General features: G+C 44.6%; 1 protein-coding gene across 1 annotated transcript in view; it reads right to left on the reverse strand.

Moving 5' to 3' along the window:
* Positions 1 to 23,755, reverse strand: part of ACO2 (aconitase 2) — a 1,318,356-nt gene that overhangs the window by 955,347 nt on the left and 339,254 nt on the right. The window lies entirely within an intron of this gene.

Genomic DNA, 23,755 nt, shown 5'->3' on the forward strand with positions numbered 1-23,755 from the left:
GGAAAACAATGTCCATGGTCCCCAAGAGAAAATGAGACAGCAGGCAATATGGCAGGCATCAGCAGCAGGCTGGCCAGAAGGCATGTCATTGGCAATAAAAATGCAATGCACAATGGGCAGTGCCTCTAATTGGAGTGTGTGGGCCACTACCCCCTTCACAGTGTCTAGGGAACATTACCTAAAATGCATACTGGAGCATAAATGTGACTACAGTAGCCTGCAAGATTTCATCCATGCTGTAGCACAGTTCTACATGTTGTAGTTATACAAGTATGTACTGTACACTGAGCACAAGACTCATTACTACTTCTGCCGCCATGCATTTGCCTGTTAAAGCTGTGAGCATAGCAGTGTGTGCTTCTTTGCCCACAGGGAATTTGCAAACTGACATATTTCTCTGCAGCTGAATGCCACTTCAGCCATGTGTCCCCAGTCAAATGTATCACAGGGAAATGTCTCGCTGCCTAGGCACCTGAACCCAGGCTACCCGCAGTCGGCCTGAATTCCAAAGTCCTGGTCCGGCATCGGTTGCTGTCACCTCTTCCCTGACGTCAGTGCGCCAGGGGTATAAAAGATGCAGCAGATGCCATTTTCTTCAGTTTTTCTTGCCCCAGATGTCAGGTGCCCCCAAAAGGGTAGGCTAAAAAAAAAATTATACCAATAAACATGCATGCACTAAAGTAAACATTTCCTTTATCTACAAGCAAATACACCACATAGGTTGTACAGAATAGAGAGGTACAGATAAGATCCAACAAAAGAAAGGGGGATGGTGGGAGGGTAACCTGGACTGCAACAGTGAATACACTCGAGCATCTACATTTATGGTAGGTACACAACTGTACTATGTTCGTGTTTCACTGTTGTAGTCATTACTCTTGGGCTGAATCCCAAAGCTGAGGATGGGTGGCTGGGGCTAAATAGGATTACGAGAGGCTATGAGGCCCGGCAGAACTGCAGTGGCAAAGCCTGCTCTGGATTTAGAGTAGAGGGGTAAGTGGTAGTGCTTTGTAAAAGTGTGCACTGAACTCCAAGTTGCAGCCTCTAAGATGTCTTTGGTTAGTACTCCTCTGAGGAAGGCTGCTGAAGTGGCTGCTGCTCTGGTTGAATGTGGCCTAATGCCCTTAGGCACTGATTTGCCATGTTGTGAGTAGCACGAATGCAATGGCCTATCCATTTTGAAATAGTCTGTTTTGAGATAGCCTTTCCTTGTGATCCTGCAGCATATGCCACTAAAAGTTGCTCAGTCTTTCTGAAAGCTTTAGTTCTGTCCAAGTAGAAGCGTAGCTGTCTGTGTATGTCCAAAGAATGCAGAAGTCTCTCACCCTTGTTCTGTGGGTTTGGATAAAAGGTAGGCAAGTGAATGGTTTGGTTAAAGGCCACACTGGACACCACCTTAGGCATAAATGTCGGGTTTGTCCTCAAAGAAACCCTGTCTGGATATAAAATGATAAACTGTTCCACAGCCATGAGTGCCTGTAACTCCGAGACTCGTCTTGCAGAGGTTATTGCTAGCAGCAAAGCTGCTTTCCAGGATAAGAATTTTATATCAGCTGTTGAGGCTGGCTCAAAAGGAGGCAGTGTGAGTTTTTCCAAGACATAATTGAGGTCCCATGCAGGTATTGGTGCTCTCCTTAAAGGTCTTATGTTTTTGGCCCCTCTGAGGTACTGCCTTATTAAAGGATGAGAAAAGATAGGTGGTTCCGTATTGTAATGGGCTGAAATGGCAGAGGCATGGATCTTAATTGATGAAAAGGATAGGCCTTTGTCCAGCATCTCAGTTAAGTATTGTAAAATCTGAGGAATATTTGGTACAAACGTGTCAATTCCTTGTGCCTGGTTCCAAGCACAGAATCTCTTCCATTTTTCTGCATAAGATTTTCTGGTACTGGGCCTCCTGGCCTCCAAAATAACATCCATCACAGTGTTGGAGAGAGGAGTGTTCTGAATGGCTACATTACCTGCCATGCTGCCAGATTTAAGGTCCTGAGTTGGCTGTGCAGGATCTGATTGTTTTGTTGGGTCAGTAATTGAGAAATTTGAGGCAATGTCCAGGCTGGACTTTGAGACAAGTTCTTTAGGATTGGGTACCAGTGCTGGCGTGGCCAGTCTGGGGCAATCAGTATCATTTTTGGCTTCTCTTGTCTGACCTTTAGGAGTACCTTGGGGTGGAGAGGCAGTGGAGGAAAGGCATATACTGTTAGGTTTTTCCAGCTGAAGGATAAGGCATCCACTTTCCATGCTTGCTTGTGATAAGTCCTTGTGCAGAATCTCTGTAGTTGGCAGTTGTGAGGAAAGGCAAATAGATATATGTCTGGGCATCCCCATTTCCTTGTTATGCTGAAGACTTGTGGATCCAGTTTCCACTCGTGGGGATCCAAGAGGTTTCTGCTTAATTAGTCTGCCAGAGTATTTTCCTTTTGTGCTTGCAGGTGAACTTGATAAGTCAATGCTATGCCCCACAAAGTCATGGCTTGTCTGGAAAGGGGGTAGAGTAATGTGTGCCTCCCCGCTTGTTTATGTACCACATGACTGCAGTATTGTCCGTCTTTATCAGTAGTTGCCCTGGATGAAGTAGATCCTTGAAAGCTGTCAGGGCATTCTGAACAGCTAGCATCTCTTTTTGATTGATATGAAGATGCATCTGGCTTGCGGGCCATGTGCCCTGAATACATTTTCCTGCCATGTGGGCCCGCCGCCCCCCCCCCCCAGGCATAATCTGATGCATCCATTGTTACTGTCTGCCTGGCTGTGGGTAAAGTGAACAGCTGTTCCTTGTTGTGGTGACAGACCTGTCCCAACCATTGAAACTCCAATTGCAGGCAGAGAATGAGGGTAATTAATGTTTCCAGGCTGTGGCAATGTTGACTCCAAACACTTTTTAGGTACCACTTGTAGTTTCCTCATATGCAGTCTGGCATATGGAATTAACAGAATGCAGGATGCCATGAAGCCCAAAGCCTGCAGAATTTTTCTTGCAGATAACTGGGTCTTTGTTGCCAACATTTTGAAGTAAGAAGTCAGTTGCCTTGGTTTGTCTGGCGTGAGATAAGCCATCTGGGCAGTTGTATTTAAGCTTGCACCCAGGAATATTATCTCTTGAGAGAGTACTAGTTTTGATTTATTTTCGTTTACTGTGTACCCTGGGCAAATAAGTAATCTTTTTACAAACGCCAGATGCTTTAGTAGAATGTCCCTTGTTCTCTGCTTGAATAAGGCAGTCGTCCAAGTAAGGATATATTTAAATTCCTCTGTCTGCAAAATGCAATTACTGGTGCCAGGCATTTTGTGAAGACCCTGGGCGCAGTAGATAAGCAAAAGGGCAGTGCAGAGAATTGGTAGTGCATTGAGCCAGCTATGAATCTGAGGTATCTTCTGCAAGATTGTCTGATTGGGACATGCAGGTATGCCTCTTTTAGGTCCAAAGTTACAAGCCATGCCTTCTTGCCCAGCATGGGCAGAAGCTGCTGCAGAGTCAACATTTTGAATTTTGGAATGTCCAGAAATGAGTTTAGAATAGACAGGTCCAGTACTGGTCTCCAGGCTTTGTCCTTTCTGGGTACCAAAAAAAGTCTCGAGTAAAATCCTTGTCCCTGCTCTTGCTGTGGTACTTGCTGAATGGCCCTCATGTCCATGAGGGATGAAACTTGCTTTTGTGCCTCTGCCCATTGATTCTGTGGCAGGTCCGGCGTACCTTTTGCCCTTGGCAGGGTGTGTAAATGGAACCTGTAGCCCTGAGACACTATGTTCAAAACCCATTTGTCCTGCGTGATCATGTGCCAATTTTGTGAAAAAAGTGCTAGTTTTCCCCCTAAGGGGGCTGCCAAAAGATAAGTGCTTGGTACTGGCAGAGGAAAGTCATTGGGACTGTTTCCTGTATGGCTGTGATTTGTCTTCTCTGCTTTTGGAGGAAGAAGCACCCCATTGTTTAGGCCTGTATGAGCCTTGGGGCTGGGATCTGCCTCTGGGGAGTCTGTATCTGCCTCTGTGGTCTGTCTGACAATGGAAAGGATCAATTCTTTGTAGTCCAGTTCCTGCTAAATCTGGGTGGCTGCACCTGTAAGAAATCCTTAACTGTCTGCACAGATTTCGCTTTGTCCTCCATTTTCTTCAACACCTCTTCTGCTTTAACACCAAACAAAGTATCATGCTGTAATGGAGCATCTAATAATTTTGCTTTAACATGATCAGACAGATTCTGTTCCTTTAACCAAGCATGCCGCCTAATGACAGAACCCATAACAGTGGCCCTGCAAGAGGCCTCCAGAGAATCAAAACCACATTGCAAAGTATGTTTTCAAACTTGTTCAGTTGCATGCAATAAATCCTGCATTTCCTTGTTTTCTGCACATTCAGAATTTAACATTTTCTGTTTAAGCAGTGACATTAAGTATTGCTGATATTTAAGCATATGAAATTGACAATTTAAAGCCCCCACAGCCAAGGTAGCAGAAGTGTAACCCCCCCCCCCCCATCTGTCCAGTGCCCATGAATCCCTATCAGAGGGGATAGGGTTTTTTGCAGTGGAAGCCTTGACCCCTTTGGGACCCTGAGAAATAGTTTCTGGGTCAGCAGCAGGGCTTTTATGAAGAAATGTATGTGAATCTGGAACCCTGTAGTATCTATCTGGCTTAACAGGTGCAGGGGGTAAAGAGTCAAGAGGACAGGCCGGACTCAGAAAACACATAATCTACAATGTCCTAAAACAGGTGGGAAAACAAGAGGCCTGTGCTGAGGTAGTAAAAGAAAGTCTCCGAGCCTTTTCTTAGATTCTGAGTAGTCTTGGCTCTCCCAGTGGAAGTGTTCCCTCATGGTATGCAGAGTTTCCCCAAAAGAATAATCCTAGGGAGGGGAGGTTGAAGGGATAGATTCTTCAGCACCTGAATCCTCATAGGGAGGGAGAGAGTATTCCTGTTCAGAAGAGGAGTCAGAGGAAATGGAAACCTGATGTGAAGATTCATATTCTGTCTCTTGCCTAGGCCTCTTATCAGGAGGGGGATGGGAACCCCTGATCAAAGTAATTAGGTCTTCGGCCATTTTGAGCATCTGTGTTTTAGGCATGGAGGCCTGTCCATGGGCTTGCTGCACTTGTTTCTTTGTCTTTAGTGGTGCTTTAGTCTTTGCCTTTGAAACTGTAGTCTGTTTTATATACAACTGTGTAGGCCTGAAAACCCCCTCAGAAGCCGATGCCTGCTTAGCGGCTCTGGACCCAACTGAGGGAATATTTTCCAAGTGTCCAATACCTTGAGTTTCCAGAGGCCTAGTCTGCTCCACATGGAGTCGGAAGCGGCCTGCGGCTCTGAGGTAGCAGGTGTCAGGGGCTGCGAAAGCACCTCACTGAGAACCGGCGACTGGCTTAGAAGCCGCCAAGTCGTCAGTTTTGACCTCGGATGCCTGTCCTTTTCCTTGCGTTTCTTGTGAATTGCGGTAGTCGGATGGCTATCCGACGACATTGTGTAATTAAATCTCCGACTAAAGTAATGAAATGCAAAATCGTACAGATGCTTAATAGTGCGTTGGTTAAATCTAGCACAAAACCTGCAATTAGCAACGTCGTGATCAGGGCCTAGGCAAGGAGTATAATAAGAATGGAAGTCTTTATGAGGTACTTGCTTCCCACAACAAATACAATTATTAACTTTTTCTGACATTGGTCTGGAGCAAGAAAAAAAGTTTCCCCAACGGGGTACTTGGCTTTAAATGAAGACTTCGGATCTGAAATTCGAATATGAAAATCTCAGGAGTCTGCCGACTAGCACTTGCAAACTGCTTCTGCTTCTGGCACCGCTGCAAGAAAGACTTAAGAAAATGGCGTCGGCTGCATCTTTTATACCCCTGGCGCACTGACGTCAGGGAAGAGGCGACAGCAACCAACGCCAGACCAGGACTTTGGAATTCAGGCCGACTGCAGGTAGCCTGCCAGCAGGATAACCCTAGAGTAATGACTGCAAAGTACAGTTTTGTACTTACCATAAATGTAGATGTCCGATAGGAATGCATCTGCAGTCCTTACAAATGGGTTGTCCTGTCGTCAGGCAGCCCTTCGGTCGGCCGGATTCCAAAGTCTGGGTCTGGCCTCGGCTGGTGTCGCACTTCACCCGACGTCATAGCTGCAGTTATTCGGGTATAAAGGCATCAGCCGACGCCATTTTCCTCAGTGTTTCTTGCCCCAGATGCCAGGTGCCCTCTTGGAAGGCTAAATTTGGATAAATGCCAATGATTCCAAATAGTAGAGAGCAAACTCAAAAAATAAGCATGTATGTACATATATACAAACAAATACACCATAATAGATCCCCCCCAAGCTAGCTGAAGGCTGGCAAATACCCTAGGAGTACCTCAGAGGGGAAGGTGGGTGGGTAATCCTGACTGCAGATGCATTCCTATCGGACATCTACATTTATGGTAGGTACAAAACTGTACTATGTCCTTCAAGGATGCATCTGCAGTTGTTACAAATGGGTAGAATACCATAGCTAAACAAGGGGAGGAGGAAAGAGTAGAGATTATGGTGTAGCTAGGATCCCTTGCAAAACAGCAGTGGCAAAACCTACTCGGGATCTAGAGTATAAAGGTAAATTGTAATGCTTGGCAAATGTATGCACGGAGGTCCAAGTAGCAGCCTCTATAATGTCCTTGGTAGCCACTCCTCGTAAGAAGGCTGTGGTAGTGGCTGTAGCCCTTGTGGAGTGAGGCCTGATGTTCTCTGGAGTTTTCTTTCCATGGTAGGAGTAACAAAATCTAATGCAATTTCCTATCCATTTGGAGATTGTCTGTTTTGAAATTGGTTTTCCTTCCTTTCCTGTGGCATATGCTACCAGAAGCTGGTCAGTTTTTCTATTGGACTTAGTCCTGTCCAGGTAGTAGCGTAACTGTCTGTGTACATCCAAGGTATGCAAAAGTCTTTCTCCCCTGTTCTGTGGGTTTGGGAAGAATGTAGGTAGGTGGATAGCCTGATTTAATGACACTCTGGATACCACCTTAGGCATAAATGTAGGACTTCTTCTCATGGACACTATCTTGATGGAAGATCAGGAAGGGTTGCACTGCCATTAATGCCTGTAGTTCAGAGACCCTTCTTGCTGAAGTTATTGCCAGCAGGAAAGCAGTCTTCCAGGATAAGTATTGTAATTCTGCTGTTGCTGCTGGCTCGAAAGGAGGAAGTGTCAATTTTTCTAGCACAAAGTTCAAGTCCCATGTTGGCAATGGTGGTTTCCTGGGAGGTTTTACATTTTTAATTCCTCTCAGAAACTGTCTGAGCAGGGGATGAGAGAAGACAGGAGGATCCAAGCTGTATTCTGCTGAAATAGCTGATGCATGTATCTTGATGGAAGAATAGGACAGGCCTGTGTGGAAGAGCTCTGCCAAGTACTCCAGGATGTTGGCCATGTTTACCAGAGTCACATCTTCTCCCTTTGCAGTACTCCAAATGAGATATCTTTTCCATTTTGCTGCATAATTCTTTCTTGTTCAAGGTCCGCGAGCCTCCAGGATTATGTCTTTAACCCTTTGGGATAAATTTGGGTTAATTGCTGTTATGTAATGTTCCAGGCAGTTAGCTGCAGAGTTTTCAGGTTTGGATGCAGGATGTTGTAGTTCTGTGTTAACAGTAATGGGATCAGGGGTAGTGTCCATATTTGTTCCCGAGACATGCTCCTCATCAATGGGTACCAATGTTGTCTTGGCCAGTCTGGAGCTATCAGAATGATCCTTGGACGGTCCTCTTTGATCTTCAGAAGCACCTTGTGCATCAAAGGAAGTGGTGGGAATGCGTATGCTGTCAGGTTTTTCCAACTGAAAGATAGGGAGTCCACCTTCCAAGCAAGTGGGTGGTACGTCCTTGTGCAGAATTTCTTTATCTGGTGATTGAATGGGGATGCAAACAAGTCTATTTGTGGTAATCCCCATTCCCTTGTGATGGCTTTGAAGATGTCTGGATGAAGCATCCATTCGTGGGCATCTGTGGTTGTTCTGCTTAATATGTCTGCTAGAATGTTTTCTTTTCCCGGTACAAAAATTGCTTGTAACTGAATGTTGTAGCTCAGGGCCACATCCCATAGGTCCAGTGCCAGCCAGCATAGAGGATATGAATGGGTGCCTCCCTGTTTGTTGATGTACCACATAACTGTGGTGTTGTCTGTCCTTATCAACTGACCTTGGAGAAATGGTCTGAATGACTGGATTGCCAATTTTACTGCCAGCATTTCCTTTAGATTTATGTGTAGGCGCAGCTGGTCTCGAGCCCATAAGCCTTGTATGCACTTGTCCAGCATGTGTGCCCCCCAACCGAGGTCTGAGGCATCTGTCGTGATGGTTTGGCTTGGTTGGCTGTTGCAGAAGGGCAATCCTGCGTTTGACTGACAGGCCTGAGCCCACCATAGGAACTCTTGTTTCAGGCATGGGATTATTGGGATTTTGGTTTCTAGGCTGTGCTTGTGTTGGGACCACAAATTCTTTAGGTACCACTGTAGCTTTCTCATATGCAGTCTGGCATGAGGGACCAGAATTATGCAGGATGCCATGAAGCCTAGAGCTTGCAGTACTTTTCTTGCAGTTAGGTGGTTCTGCTTTGTTAATGCCAAGAAGTAGAGAGGTAGTTGCTCTTTCTTTTCTGCAGTTAGGAATGCCATTTGTTTTGATGTGTCCAGCTCTGCACCCAGAAAGGTTATTCTTTGGGATGGAATCAGCCTTGACTTTTTGATATTGACTGTATATCCCAAGGCTTGCAGCAGGTAAATGACTCTTTGTAAGTCCTCTGTCAGCTTGCTTTTGTTGTCCGCTTGTATCAGGCAGTCTTCCAGTTAGGGATAAATTTGGATTCCCTGAAGTCTGCAATGAGCAATTACTGATGCCAGGCATTTCGTGAACACTCTGGGCGCAGTAGATAAGCCAAAGGGCAATGCTGAAAATTGATAATGCTCTGATCCTGCAAGAAATCTGAGGTATCTTCTGCAAATTGGTCTTATGGGGACGTGCAGGTATGCCTCCTTGAGATCTAGAGTTACCAGCCAAGACTCCTTGCCCAGCATGGGAAGAAGTTGCTGTAGGGTCAGCATTTTGAATTTTGGAACAATAAGGAATGTGTTTAAAGCGGACAGGTCTAGAATGGGTCTCCATTTGTTTTCTTTTCTTGGTACCAGGAAGAGTCTGGAGTAAAATCCCTTTCCTTGCTCCATAGATGGTACCTTTTCCACAGCTCTCATTCTTAATAGCCGAGATATTTGCTTTAGAGCTTCTGTCCTTTGAGTAGGTGGTAGGTTTGGCATTCCTCTCTTCCCTGGTAGAGTATGGAAATGGAACCTGTAACCTTGGTCTATAGTTTGCAAAATCCATTTTTCCCTTGTGATGCAATGCCAGTTTTTTGAAAATAAGGTTAGTTTTCCGCCTAAGGGTGCTTCTAGTTGTTCCCTGGTAGGCGGTGCCACTGTCAAGTCACTGTGATTGAGTTGTTGTAGTGGTGGTGGCTGTGTCCGTGCCTCGCTGGTTGTTACCTTGCCATTGGCGTCCCCTGTAGGCACTCCTGGATTGGTTTCTGCCTCTTGAACGCCTATTCCTGCCTCTCTGAGCCTTAGAGGAGTCCGGAAAGGACCAATTCTTGGAGGGCCAGTTCCTGCTAAACCTTGGAGGTTGAACCTGTAAGAAATCTTTCACCGTTTGTACAGATTTCGCCTTCTCTTCCATCTTTTTTAGTACCTGCTGAGCAGGGGAACCAAATAAATTGACCTTGTCCATGGGTGCATCCAAAAGCTTTGATTTGACATGGTCTGGTAATGCCTGTTCTTTCAACCATGCATGTCTCCTGATAACTGTGCCAGTCATGGCTGATCTAAAGGAAGCCTCCAGTGCATCATAGCCACATTTTAAAGAATGGTTACTAACCTGCTGTATGTTATGTACCATTTCCTGAACATATTTTTTATCTAAAGATTCTTCAGAGGAAAGCTTTTTAGTTAACTGGTCAAGCATAAACTCTTGATATTGAATCGTATGAAATTGGCAGTTCAAAGCCCTAGCTGACAAGGTAGCAGAAGTGTAAACTTTTTTACCCCATCTCTCTAAGGACCTGGATTCCCTTTCAGAGGGGAGGGGGTTCTTAGTAGAAGTAGCAGCTACAGCTTTAGGGCCCTGGGAGATAGTCTCTGGATCTGCAAAAGGAGCCTTGTATAAATGGTGATGAGTGTCCGGGACCCTGTAGAACCTATCGGGCTTAGCAGGAGCCGGAGGTAATGAATCAGGAGCAGTGCAAGCATCATTAAATGCATCATCTACAACAGAAAGAACTGGAGGAATAGCTAAAGGTCTATGTTGTGGCAAATGTAGAAAGGTTCTAAGCCTTTTTCTGGAGTCTGAGAAATCTTGGCCCTGCCACTGAAATTGTTCCCTCATAGCATGCAAGGTTCCCCCAAAGGAAAATTCCTCAGGTGGAGAGGCTGAAGGAATGGACTCTTCAGCATCAGAGTCTTCGTAAGGAGAATAAGAAGCCTCAGGAGGATCTGTATGTTCTGATTCATCAGAGGAACCATCTGTGGATACTGGTTCAGGGGGCTCTGCTCTAGGTCTCTTTTCTGGAGGTGGGAGAGAGGACCTGTATGGATGAGGCTGGGATCCACGAATTAAAGAAATTAAATCCTCAGCCAAAGAAAGCATATGAGAGCTAGTGCTGGGCCTGTGTGAGGGGGGTTTGGCAGGCACAGTTTTTGAAGCTTTGGCTGCTTTAGCCCTGGCAAAGGCCTTAATAGACATGGCTGCAAGAGGCCTAGCAGCTCCACGTGCAGGGGTTGAAATATCCAGGGGAATTGTGTCTGATAATTCCTGAGAAACCGCAACAGAAGGCTGGATTTCAGAAGCCGATTCTACCAGGTTAGAGGAGGCCTCGGTAGAAAGCATGGTTTCGGCTGGAGAAAGAACCGCTTGCTCGGTTTCGGCCGAAACAGAGACACTCGCGGTTTGCTTAATGGCAGTTTCGGCCGAGACCGCGGACCGCGAGTGTCGGTCCTTTTCTTCGGTTTTGGAAATTTGCGCTGTCGGAGCATGCCACGGCATAATGTAGGCAAAATCAGAGCGCAAAATCTGTTAAGCAAACTCCGACCGACGCCTAAGCGTCCGTCGGTTAAAAGAAGCACAGGCTAGACAAGCTGCTACGTCGTGGTCTGGGCCTAAACAATGTATACAGTAGGAGTGGAAATCTTTATGAGGTATTTGTTTCCCACAAGATAAACAGTTATTCACTTTCTCTGACATCGGCTGAGGCAAGAAAGAGTCCCCAACGGGGTACTTAGCTTTTTAGAAGTCTTCGAAGTAGTATTCGGTAGTAGTAATCTCTGGATCTGACCGACCGGCACTTGCGAACAGCTTCTTCTTCGGGCGCCACGCGGCAAGTAAGACTGGGGAAAATGGTGTCGGCTGATGCCTTTATACCCGAATAACTGCAGCCATGACGTCGGGTGAAGTGCGACACCAGCCGAGGCCAGACCCAGACTTTGGAATCTGGCCGACCGAAGGGCTGCCTGACGACAGGACAACCCATTTGTAAGGACTGCAGATGCATCCTTGAAGGACATCAGTGAAACACAGTGAACATCCTGTTGTTGGGCCTCTGCCCATTGATTTGGGGGTAGGTCTGGCCAACCATTTGGGGTTGGTAGTGTGTGGAAATGGAATCTGTATCCTTGGGAAACTATGTTCAAAACACATTTGTCCTGGGTAATGAGTTCCCAGTTTTTTGCATGTAGGGTGAGCTTTCCTCCTAAGGGAGCAGGCAGCTAAGCAGGGCTTGGAAAGGTTAAGGTTGTCATTGTGCCATTTTTCCATAGGGGGTGGCTTACTACTCCCTGCTTTGGAAGTGGAAGCCCCCCACTGCTTAGGCCTGTGCGCAGCCTGAGACTGTAACCTAGGTGGTCTGCTGTTCCTGGGTTTGGACTGAGAAGGCCTGGAAGAGATTGGAAAGGACCAATTATTTGAAGGCCAATGCCTACTAAATCTGGGAAGTTGTACTTGTAGGAAATCTTTAACAGTTTGCATAGATTTAGCTTTTTCCTCCATCCTTTTGAGCACTTCTGCTTTGTTGCCGAAAAGGCGATCTTGGTTTAAGGGAGCATCCAGTAATTACGCTTTAACATGATCTGGCAAGTTTTGCTCCTTAAGCCAAGCATGCCCTCCAAGTACAGACCCAGTGACAGCAGCCGTGCAATATGCTTCTAAAGCGTCAAAACCACATTGCAAAGTATGTTTACCAACTTATTCTGCAAAATGCATAAAATCCTGCAATTCTTTGTGTTCAGCACATTCAGGAATCAACATCATCTTCTGTTTAAGTAGTCCCATAATATGCTGCTGATAACTTTAACACATAAAACTGGCAATTTAAAGCCCTAATGGCCAAAGTAGCAGAAGTGTATACCTTCTTACCCCATCTGTCCAAGGCTCTAGAATCTCTATCAGAAGGAGTAGGATTATTGGCAGCAGTAGCCTTAATGCCTTTTGGTCCTTAGGAAATGGTTTCTGGATCCGCAGTAGGATTCTTGAAGAGGAACTTATGAGAGTCAGGTACTCTAATACCAGTCATGCTTTCTGGGAGCTGGAGGTAGAGAGTCTGGGGAAAGGCTAGATTCCATGAAAGCATCATCTACAATTGTCCAGAACAGGAGGGATAGCTAAAGGCCTGTGTTGAGGAAGGAGTAAGAATTCCCTAAGCCTCTTTTTGGAGTCAGAGTAAACCTGGCTTTCCCAGCGGAAATGCTCCCTAAGTGTGCAAGGTTATAACAAATGAAAAATCTTCTGGAAGGGAAGGGAAGCAGAGGGAATGGAATCCTCTGCATAAGAATCCTCATAGGTAGATAAGGGCAAATCCTGGTAATTAGAAGGAACAGAAACTTCAGATTCCTGATCAGAAGAATCAGAAGGAGAATCAGTTCTAGGTCTCAGAGGGGGGAGGCTGGCTTCCCCTAATTAAGGTAATGTCTTAAGCCATTCTAAGCATTTGTTTTTTAGGCATATGGGCCCGAGCATGTGGTTTGGATGTCTGTTTTCTAGGCGTGGTGCGAGTTTTAAGCCTGGATGAAGACGATGGCGTCTGTTTAAAATGCAAGTCTGTAGGCCTGAATACACCCTCAGAAGCCGGTACCTGCACAGCGGTTCCAGACCCATCCAAGGTACAGACATCCACAGATTCCATAGCTGAAGCATCTCGCGTCATACCGGATTCTGAATGGGTCTCAGAGGTCTGCGAATCTGAAGTAGTAGGTATCAGGGGCTGTGAAAGCGCCTCACTGAGTATCTGCGGACTGATGACTTGCTTAGCAGAAGCATTGTCGGCAGTTTTGGACCTATGCGGTCTGTGTCTGTCTTTATCCTTGCGTTCGGTAGTCGGATGGCTTAAAGCCATTTCGGAGTACTGATACGGAGTACCAAAAATAATTTGCTGCAAAGATAGCCTAACGACGAACAGTTCGGGGGTTCAACAAGGCACAAAACTGACAGCGAGGGATGTTGTGGTCTGGGCCTAAGCAGGGAATGCAGTACGAATGAAAATCTTTGAGGTATTTGCTTTCCACAGGTAAGACAATTGTTAAAGTACAGTTCTGTACACTTACCATAAATGTAGACGTTAGAGTGTATTCACTGTTGCAGTCATTACATTTGGGGGTAATCTGCTGGCAGGTTGCCCTCAGTCGGCCTGATTAACAAAGTCTTGGGTCCTGCGTTGGTTGCTGTCCTTTCTTCCATGACGTCAGGTCATCAGGGGTAATAAAACATGCAGCCAACGCCATTACATCAGTTTTTCTTGCCCCAGATGTCAGGTGCCCCCCAAATGGGGAGCCAAATATTTAAGTAATTAAAAAACACAAAAATATATATCTCCAAACTAAAGCAAATACACCAAAAAGGCTTTTAGGCATAGTAAAGGAAAGTATAAGTATAGAAAGAGAAAAAACGGGGTTGGAAGGAAGGTAACCAGGACAGCAATAGTGAATACACTCAAACATCTACATTTATGGGAAGTGTACACAACTGTACTATGTTCATGTTTCACTGTTGCAATCATTACATTTGGGTAGATTCCCAAAGCTATGGTTAGGAGGATGGAATTATACAGCATTAGGACCAGCTAATAAGGCCCTGCAGGACAGCAGTGGCAAAGCCAGCTCTGGATTTAGAGAAGAGAGGTAAATGGTAATGTTTGGTGAATGTATGAACTGAGCTCCAGGTAGCAGCTTCTAGAATGTCTCTGGTAGGAACACCTCTGAGAAAGGGTGTAGAAGTAGATGCAGCCCTGGTGGAATGAGATCTTATCCCTGGGGGATAGTTTTACCATAGTGCATATAACAGAAACAAATATAATGGCTTATCAATTTGGAAATAGTCTGCTTTGAAATAGCCTTTCCCCCTGCAGCAAATGCTACCAGTAGTTGATCAGATTTTCTTAGAGATTTTGTCCTGTTTAAGTAAAATCTATCTAAGCTGTCTGTGTACATCCAATGAATGCATAATCCGCTCCCCCTTGTTCTGTGGATTGGGAAAGAAAGTTAAGAAGAGCCACACTGGAGACCACCTTAGGCATGAAGGATGGATTGGTCCCGAGAGACACCCTGTCCTAATGAAAAATAAAGAAAGGCCCCACTCTGCCATAACAGCCTGTAATTCGGAAATCCTTCTAGCTGAAGTGACTGCTAAAAGGAAAGCTGTTTTCCAATAGAGAAATTTTAAGTCTGCAGTAGCAGCTGGCTCGAAAGGAGGAAGAGTAAGTTTTTCCAAAATAAAGTTGAAGTCCCAAGCAGGGGTTGAAGCTCTCCTGGGTGGTCTTAAGTTTTTGGCCCCTCTGAGATACTGCTTTAACAGAGGATGAGAGAAGAGGGGAGGCTCCGTGTTGTAATGAGCTGAAATGGCTGAGGCATGGATTTTTATGTAAGAAAAGGACAGGCCCTTGTGAAGCATCTCAGTTAAGTATTGTAAAATCTGAGGAATATTGGGCACTGCTGTGCTTATCCCTTGTGATAGATTCCATGCACAAAATCTTTTCCATTTGTCAGCATAAGATTTTCTAGTACTAGGCCTTCTTGCCTCCAAAATGACATCTATCACAGGTTTGCTGAGGGATGCCAAGGGTGAATTTAGGTGATTAGCCATGCTGCAAGATTCAAAGTCTGGAGCCGAGTGTGCAGAATTTGGTTCTGCTGAGACAGTAAGTAAGGTGTCTGAGGCAGGTGCACTTTGGAAGGTGTGACACATTGCGCAGGAGTGGGTACCAGTGATGGCGAGGCCAGTCTGGAGCAATCAAAATCATTTTTGGTTTGTCCTGTTTGACTTTGTAGAACTTTGGAGAGCAGAGGCAGAGAGGGAAAGGCATAAACTGATAGGTTTTTCCAGCTGAATGATAGAGCATCCACTTTCCAAGCTTTTTTGTGATGAATTCTTGTGCAGAATTTGTCCAACTGATAGATCTTTTTGCCTCACCCAAGAACTATGTCTGGACTCCCCCATTTGCATGTCAACATATTGAAAGTCCGTGATGTTCTTCCTCTTCTGGAACCGGGTGAATAGCCCACATGTTCATGAGGGACAGTACTTGTTTCTGGGCCTCTGCCCACTGATTTGGGGGCAGGTCTGGCCATCCATTCGGGATTGGTAACCTGTGGAAATGAAATCTGTACCCCTGGGATGCTATATTTAAAACCCGTTTGTCCTGGGTTATAAGTTGCCAGTTTCTTGCATGAAGTGCCAGTTTTCCCCCCCAAAGGGGAGACCAAAAGGTAAGTGCTTGTTAAGTGTAAAGGGAAGTCACTGAGACTGCCTACCATAGGGAGGTGCCTTGTTGTTTCCAGATTTGGAGGAGGCATCCCATTGTTTTGTTCTAAAACTCCCTTGTGACTGAAACCTGGAGCCTTTGGAATGTCTGGATTTGACTTGAGTGGCTCTCGAAGGAACTGGAAAGGACCAGTTCTTAGTAGGCCAGTGCTTACTACATCTTGGAGGTTGCACTTGTAAGAAATCTTTCACAGTTTGCATAGATTTAGCTTTATCTTCCATCTTTTTTAAATCTTCTTCAGCCTGATTACCAAAGAGACGGTCCTGTTGTAAAGGAGCATCCAACAATTTTGCTTAACATGATCAAGCAACGTTTGCTCTTTGACCCAAGCATGCCTTCTAACACAGACCCAGTTATAGCAGCCCTGCAAGAGGCCTCCAAAGAATCAAAACCACATTACAAAGTATGTTTTCCAACTTGTTCAGTTGAATGCAATAAATCCTGTAAATCTTAATTTCTGACTGTGTGGAAAATAAACATCATTTTCTGTTTAAGCAGTCCCATGATATGATATGCTGTTGATATTTAAGCATATGAAATTGACAGTTTAAAGCCCCGATTGCCAAGGTTGCAGAAGTGTAAACCTTCTTACCCATCCAGCGCTCTGGAATCTCTATCAGAAGGGGTAGGATTTTTAGCAGTAGAGAAATGGTTTCAGGATCTGCAATAGGATTTTTGAAAAGGAATTTGTGGGAGTCAGGGACTCTGCAGTATCTGTCTGGCTTACAAGGAGCCGGAGGCAGAGAATCAGGAGCTATACTAGATTCTGAAAAAACAACAATGTCTAAAATAGGAGGTATAGCCAAAGGCCTATGCTGAGGAAGAAGAAGAAAATCCCCAAGTCTCTTTTTAAATTCAGAGAAATCCTGACTTTCCCAGTGGATGTTTTCCCTTAAAGTATGCAAAGGTTCCCCAAAAGAAAAATCCTCGGGGGGGGCAGAAGGAATGGAATCTTCTGCATCATAGTCCTCATAGGTTTGTATAGACAAATCCTGTTCATTAGAAGAGTCAGAAGAAATAGAATCCTGTTCAGAAGATTCATAATCAATGTCTTGCCTTGGCCTCTTAGAAGGGGGTGGTTGGCTACCCCTGATCAGAGTAATTAAATCTTCAGCCATTTTGATCATCTGTTTTTTAGGCATAGGGGGCTGCACATGTGGCCTAGGCGTCAGTTTTTTAGACATAGATTTTGATTTTGCCCTTAGTTTTGAAGATGGCGTCGGTCTAATATACAAATCTGTAGGCCTGAAAACACCCTCAGAAACCAGTACCTGCACAGCAGCTCCGGACCCATCTAAGGTAGAGACATCCACGGGTTCCATAATTGAAGCATCTCCCGGCATACCGGACTCAGAATGGGTCTCAGTAGAGGCCTGCGAATCAGAAGTAGCGGGCATCAGGGGCTGTGAAAGCACCTCACTGAGTACCGGCGAACTGGCGACTGGCTTGGGAGAAGCGTAGTCAGTTTTGGACCTCAACGGCCTGTCTCTGTATTTTTCTTTGCGTGTTTTAGGTATTCTGGTAGTCGGACTGCTAACAGACGACATTTATGGATAATTAAATCGTGAGCCAAAATATTTAGAAGCAAAAATATACAGACGTTTAATAGTGCGTTGATTAAATTTAGCACAAAACCGACTGCAAGGCACGTTGTGGTCAGGGCCTAGGCATGGAATACAGTACAAATGAAAATCCTTATGAGGTATTTGCTTCCCACAAGTAATGCAATTATTAACTTTTACTGACATTGGTAAGGAGTAAGGAGCAAGAAAAAGTTTCCCCAATGGGGTACTTCGCTTTTTAGTTGAAGACTTCGGTTCTGAAACTCTAAAATGAAAATTTCAGTAGCGGACCGGCACTTGTGGACTGCTTCTGCTTTTGTCACCACGCCGCAAGAAAAACTGATGCAATGGTGTCTGCTGCATGTTTTATACCCCCTGACGACCTGACGTCATGGAAGAAGGGACAGCAACAGATGCAGGACCCACGACTTTGTTAATCAGGCCGACAGAGGGCAATCTGCCAGCAGATTACCCAAATGTAATGACTGCAACAGTGAAACACTAAGAACATCAGAAAAAAATCAGTCTGTAGCCTTCCCTTGGGAACTGTTACCTTGTTGTTCTTCCCTTCTGCTTACCTCTCTTTTCTAAAATGCATGCATAAATGAAACAATTCTGACATTACATTTCTAGGCCTAATTACCTAACTACTTTAAAATGGAAGTCCCTAATCTGACATGTTAGAGTTCAACTACTATTACCTTTTAATTCAGTAAAAGTCACTTCAAGCCATTTTCACCATAAACTGCACATGCAGCAGAAATGACTGCAAGTGCCAACAACTCAAACAATTCTGTCAGACTCTTCTGAAAACATTACTATTCTACTGGTTTTCCCCATTACCTTCAATTGCCAAAAGACATGTGCTCTGGGTAAACAGTACTGCCAAAGATGTTCAAGGGCAACGGAATAAGTAAAATCTTTTGAATTTGTGTGTGTGTGCGCTTGTGTTGTCATGTGTGGGTGTGTTTACAGATATAGTGTACCTCTTGTCTGGCTAAGTGAAGAATCTGAATCCCTGTTACTGCTGCTACGGTTCAGATTTCTCTCCAAAAATAAACTGTAGAACAAATTTCATAGAAGCATAAATCGCATCCAAAAACACATAACTGACTTCTCCTGGACAGCCACACAATTCTGCTTTGTTCAGCAATGTAAAAGCCAATGCTATATTAGGAACAGTCATGCCAAAATTTCACATGCGATTAATTACATCTTTGCTCAGACTCAGCGATAGGAACAATAATTTAGTAACACTATCAATATATGTGCTTCACAGGTTTTTCTTCCTCTGTGAATACATTAACAATCTTTCATTCAGTTCATTTATATCTTTGCTCAGACTCAGCAACAGGAACAGTAAATCTAGTAACACTATCAATATATGTGCTTCATAGGATTTTCTTCCTCTGTGAATACATTAACAACCTTTCATTCAGTTCATCCATATCTGTACTGGAATTCAAGTTATCTACAATATTTCAAAAGATGTGTCTTTAGCTTAAAAAGTAAATGGTGACCGTGACTGCCAAATGTCACCTTTTTCTCCAAATTCTGAACCAGTTCTTCAAGCTTTTATTCAAACTGCTCATTAAACAGGAGGCCCTTTACAGTCAGAAATCGTAGTCTTCCATGAATTGTTTTTGCACAGACACACAAATACAAAAAATGCCTCAGAAGGAAGATGCATTAACTCCATGCTGCAAAAAACTAAACCAAGTAAAATCTCCACAAAACATTCATTGCTCCCCCTTACCTAGTCAAGTGAGACTCCAGCTTCACATCCTACAGGGGTATTACATTTTACAGAGAAAAAGACAGACAAGACATATTAAAAGGACCAGGTAAAAAAAATACACATTTTATCATTACTCTTCAGAACTTTTTTTTCAAAACACTTGTGGCATCTTCCACAAGGATGGTTGTCATTCAAGAGCTACTGTTTCTTCATACGACTTTTTTGTTCAGTTTTTTTTTTCTAACACTTTTACTGAATCATCACTTGTGACAGGCAAATTTACATTTATACAAAAGTAATCAAATTAACCATTAACAAACATACTTCACACATACTGCCATACATCATATAACCTAAGCAACATTACATAAATTAATCGAATTCCTAACCCCCTTTTTTAAACAGGGAACATCTTTATTAAACCATCACTTATGACATAAGCAATCATACATTGATGTAAATGAAAACAAAAAGTACAGTTGTGTATTCTTGCCATAAATGTAGATGTTAGAGTGCATTCACTGTTGCAGTCATCACATTTGGGTCGATCTGCCTGCAGGTAGCCCTCAGCCGGCCTGAATACCAGAGTCTTTGGATTTCTGTGTCGGATGCTGTCACTTCTTCCCTTCTTCCATGATGCCAGGTCGTCAGGGGTATAAAACATGCAGCCGACGCCATTACATCAGTTTTTCTTGCCCTAAATGTCATGTGCCCCCCACAATAAGAAGCAATTATATGGTATGGAACACTCCCAGCAAAAAGCAAACACACATTATATAATATATGCCAAACAAGAAGGAAAGGTAGAGCCAAGAGAAGTCAGGGGACTGGAGGGAGGGTAACCAGGACTGCAACAGTGAATACACTTGCATCTACATTTATGGTAAATGTACAAAACTGTACTATGTTCTTCATGTTCACTGCTGCAGTCATCTCATTTGGGTTGATTCCAAAGCTAAGGAAGGGTGGAGGCAGTTAAAGAGCATTAGGGCTAGCAATCAGGCCATGTAAGACTGCTGAGGCAAATCCAGTTCTGGACTTAGAAAAGATAGGCAGGTGGTAATGCTTGCTGAAAGTATGTAGAGAGTTCCAGGTAGCAGCTTCCAAGATGTCCCTGGTAGGAACTCCTCTGAGAAATACCGTAGAGGTAGATGCAGCCCTGGTAGAATGTGATCTTATCCCCTGTGGGGTAGGTTTTCCATGGTGCTTGTAGCAGAAACGGATGCAATGGGCTATCCATTTGGAAATGGTTTGCTTTGAAATGGCCTTCCCCTCTGTCCCTTAGCTAAGCTAACTAGCAGCTGGTCAGATTTTCTGAGACGCTTGGTTCTGTCCAAATAGAATCTAAGCTGTCTGTGCACGCCCAGAGAATGCAGTATCCTTTCCCCCTTATTTTGAGGATTAGGTGAAAAAGTAGGCAAATAAATGGACTGGTTTAGAGCCACACTAGACACCACCTTCGGCATAAAGGATAGCTTAGTCCTGAAGGAAACCCTGTCCGCATGGAAGATAATGAAGGGTTCCCACTGCCATGAGGGCCTACAGTTCAGACACTCTTCTTGCTGAAGTGATGACAAGGAGTAAGGCTGTTTTCCAAGAAAGGAATTTCAACTCTGCTGTAGCAGCTGGTTCAAAGGGGGGAAGAATGAGTTTTTCCAATACAAAGTTAAGGTCCCAGGCTGGAGTGGGAGCTCTCCTGGGGGAGGGGGGGGTCACATTTTTGGCCCCTTTAAGGAATTGTTTTAGCAGGGGATTAGAGAAGAGAGGTGGCTCAGTGCTGTAATGTGCTGAAATGGCAGAGGCATGAATCTTAATTGGAGAAAGATAGGCCCTTGTGGAGCATTTCTGTTAAATAATCTAGAATATGAGGTAAGCTGGGACCCGTTGTGCCCATCCCCTGAGCCTGGCTCCAGGAACAGTATTTTTTCCACTTTTCTGAATAGGATTTTCTAGTACTAGGCCTCCTTGCCTCAAGAATGATATCCAGTACCTGCTTACTAAGGGTTGCTAGAGATGAGCTCAGGGAATTAGCCAGGCTGCAAGGTTAAGGGTTTGAAGCTGAGGGTGCAGAATCTAGCCTGCCTGCTGGGACAGCAGGGAAGGGGTCTGAAGCATGTGCCATGGTTGCAGCACTGCCAGACAGCTCTAAAGGGGGTACCCATGCTGGGGTAGCCAGTCTAGGACAATCAGTATTGCCCTTGGCTTGTCCCGTTTGATCTTTAGTAGAACCTTCGAGAGGTGAGGCAGAGGGGAGAAAGGCATAAATTGAGAGGTTTTCCCAGGTAAAGGACAGGGCATCCACTTTCCAAGCTTGACTGTGTTCTGGTGCAGAATTTGTTCAATTGGTGGTTCTGAGGGGAGGCAAACGGGTCTAACTCTGGAGTCCCCCATTTGTTCAAGAGCTTGAATATTTTGTGTTCCAGTTTCCATTTGTGTGGGTCCATGAGATTTCTGCTCAAGTTGTCTGCCAGTGAATTTAGTTTGCCTGGCAGGAATTGAGCTTGCAGGTTCACTTGGTAGCTCAAGGCTGTGTTCCACACAGCCATGGCTAGTATGCAGAGTGGGTAGGAATGGGTTCCCCCCTGCTTATGTACCACATAACTGTAGTGTTGCCTGTCTTTACCAATAGTTGTCCTGGAAGAATAAGGTATTTGAAGGCTGTCAGAGCATTCTGTACAGCTAACATCTCTTTTTGCTTGATATGCAGGTACACTGTTTTTGGTTCCATTTGCCCTGAATGCACTGCCCTGCCATGTGAGCCCCCCCATGCATAGTCTGATGTCTGTTAGGGTATGGGCAGCAGGGGGTAGAGTGAAAGGGAGTCCCTTGTTGTGGTAGTAGGAATCTGCCCACCAAAGGAACTCTGCCCTTAGACAAGAAATGATAGGAATCATTGGTTTCCAGGTCCTGAGAATGTTGACACCATAGACTTTTTAGATACCATTGAAGTTTCCTCATATGCAGTCTTGCATATGGAATTAACAGAATGCAAGAGGCCATGAACCCCAGGGCTTGCAGGATTTTCCTTGAAGACAGCCATTTTTTTGTGGTCAGTAGGTTGAAGTAGATTGTCAAATGAACTTGTTTCTCTGGAGTGAGGGATGCCATCTGGGAAGTTGTGTTCAAGCTTGCTCCCAGGAATACAATCTGTTGGCAAGGTACTAGGTGGGATTTCTCCTCGTTGATGGTGTACCCCAGTGAGGTTAGAAGTCTCTTTACAAATGCCAGGTGTTGTAATAGCAAGTCCTGGCTATCGTCCAAGTATGGGTAAATCTGAATATTTCTCTGTCTGCAAAATGCAACGGCTGGAGCTAGGCACTTTGCGAATACCCTGGGTGCAGTACATAAGCCAAAGGGAAGTGCAGAGAACTGATAGTGCATGAAGCCTGCCCTGAAACATAGGTACTGTCTGCAGGATTCCCTTATTGGGATGTGCAGGTAAGCTTCTTTTAAGTCTAGGGTTGCCAGCCAGGCATCCTTCGCTAGCATAGGAAGAAGCTGTTGAGTTAGCATTTTGAATTTTGGAACCACCAGAAAGGTGTTGAGAATAAACAGGTCCAGGATAGGACACCAGGAGTTTTCTTTTCTGGGAACCAGGAACAGTCTTGAATAAAAACCTTGTCCCCTTTGTTCTGCTGGGACAGGTTGGACAGCCCTGATACTGAGGAGAGAAAGCACTTGTTTTTGGGCCTCCGCCCACTGATTTGGGAGGAGGTCTGGCCATCCACTTGAGGTTGGGAGCGAGTGGAAATGGAATCTGTATCCTAGGGACACTATGTTTAAAACCCATTTGTCCTGGGTAATGAGTTCCCAGTTTTTTACATGCAGGGCGAGCTTTCCTCCTAACGGAGCAATTAGTTGAGCAGGGCTTGTAAGAGTTAAGGATAAGTCATTGTGTCGTTTTTCCATAGGGGAGAGGCTTGCTACTCCCTGCTTTGGAAGTTGGAGCCCCCCACTGCTTAGATCTGTGCATAGCCTGAGACTGAAGTCTTGGTGGTCTACTGCTCCTGGGTTTGGACTGAGAAGGCCTGGAAGGGACTGGAAAAGACCAGTTCTTTGAAGACCAATGCCTACTGAATCTAGGAGACTGTACTTGTAATAAATCTTTAACACTTTGCATAAATTTAGCTTTTTCCTCCATCCTTTTGAGGATTTCTTTTGCTTTGTTGCCAAAAAGGTGGTCTTGGTTTAAGGGTGCATCCGGTAATTTAGCTTTAACTTGATCTGGCAAGTTTTGTTCCTTAAGCCAAGCATGCCTTCCAAGTACAGACCCAGTGACAGCAACCTTGCAAGATGCTTCTAAAGCATCAAAACCACATTGCAAAGTATGTTTATCAACTTGTTCAGCAGAATGCATTAACTCTTGCAAATCTTGGTGTTCAGCACAGTCAGGAATCAACATAATTTTCTGTTTAAGTAGTCCCATAATATGCTGCTGATACTTTAACATATGAAACTGGCAATTTAAAACCCTAATGGCCAAAGTAGTGTGTATAACTTAGGTTCATAGGTAGATACTAGGCTATCTGCCCTAGGGCATTTATAAGCCTAGCCAGAGTGTATTTGGCTTCCGCCTCCCTATTAGATTAACCTACTGTGCCTCTGTAAAGTAGGTCACAGAAAGTACCCTTTTAAGATTATTTTACTGTG

The sequence above is a fragment of the Protopterus annectens genome, chromosome 1.part1 (assembly GCF_019279795.1).
Source record: "Protopterus annectens isolate FY-2018-M chromosome 1.part1, PAN1.0, whole genome shotgun sequence".
NCBI classification, from domain to species: Eukaryota; Metazoa; Chordata; order Ceratodontiformes; family Protopteridae; genus Protopterus; species Protopterus annectens.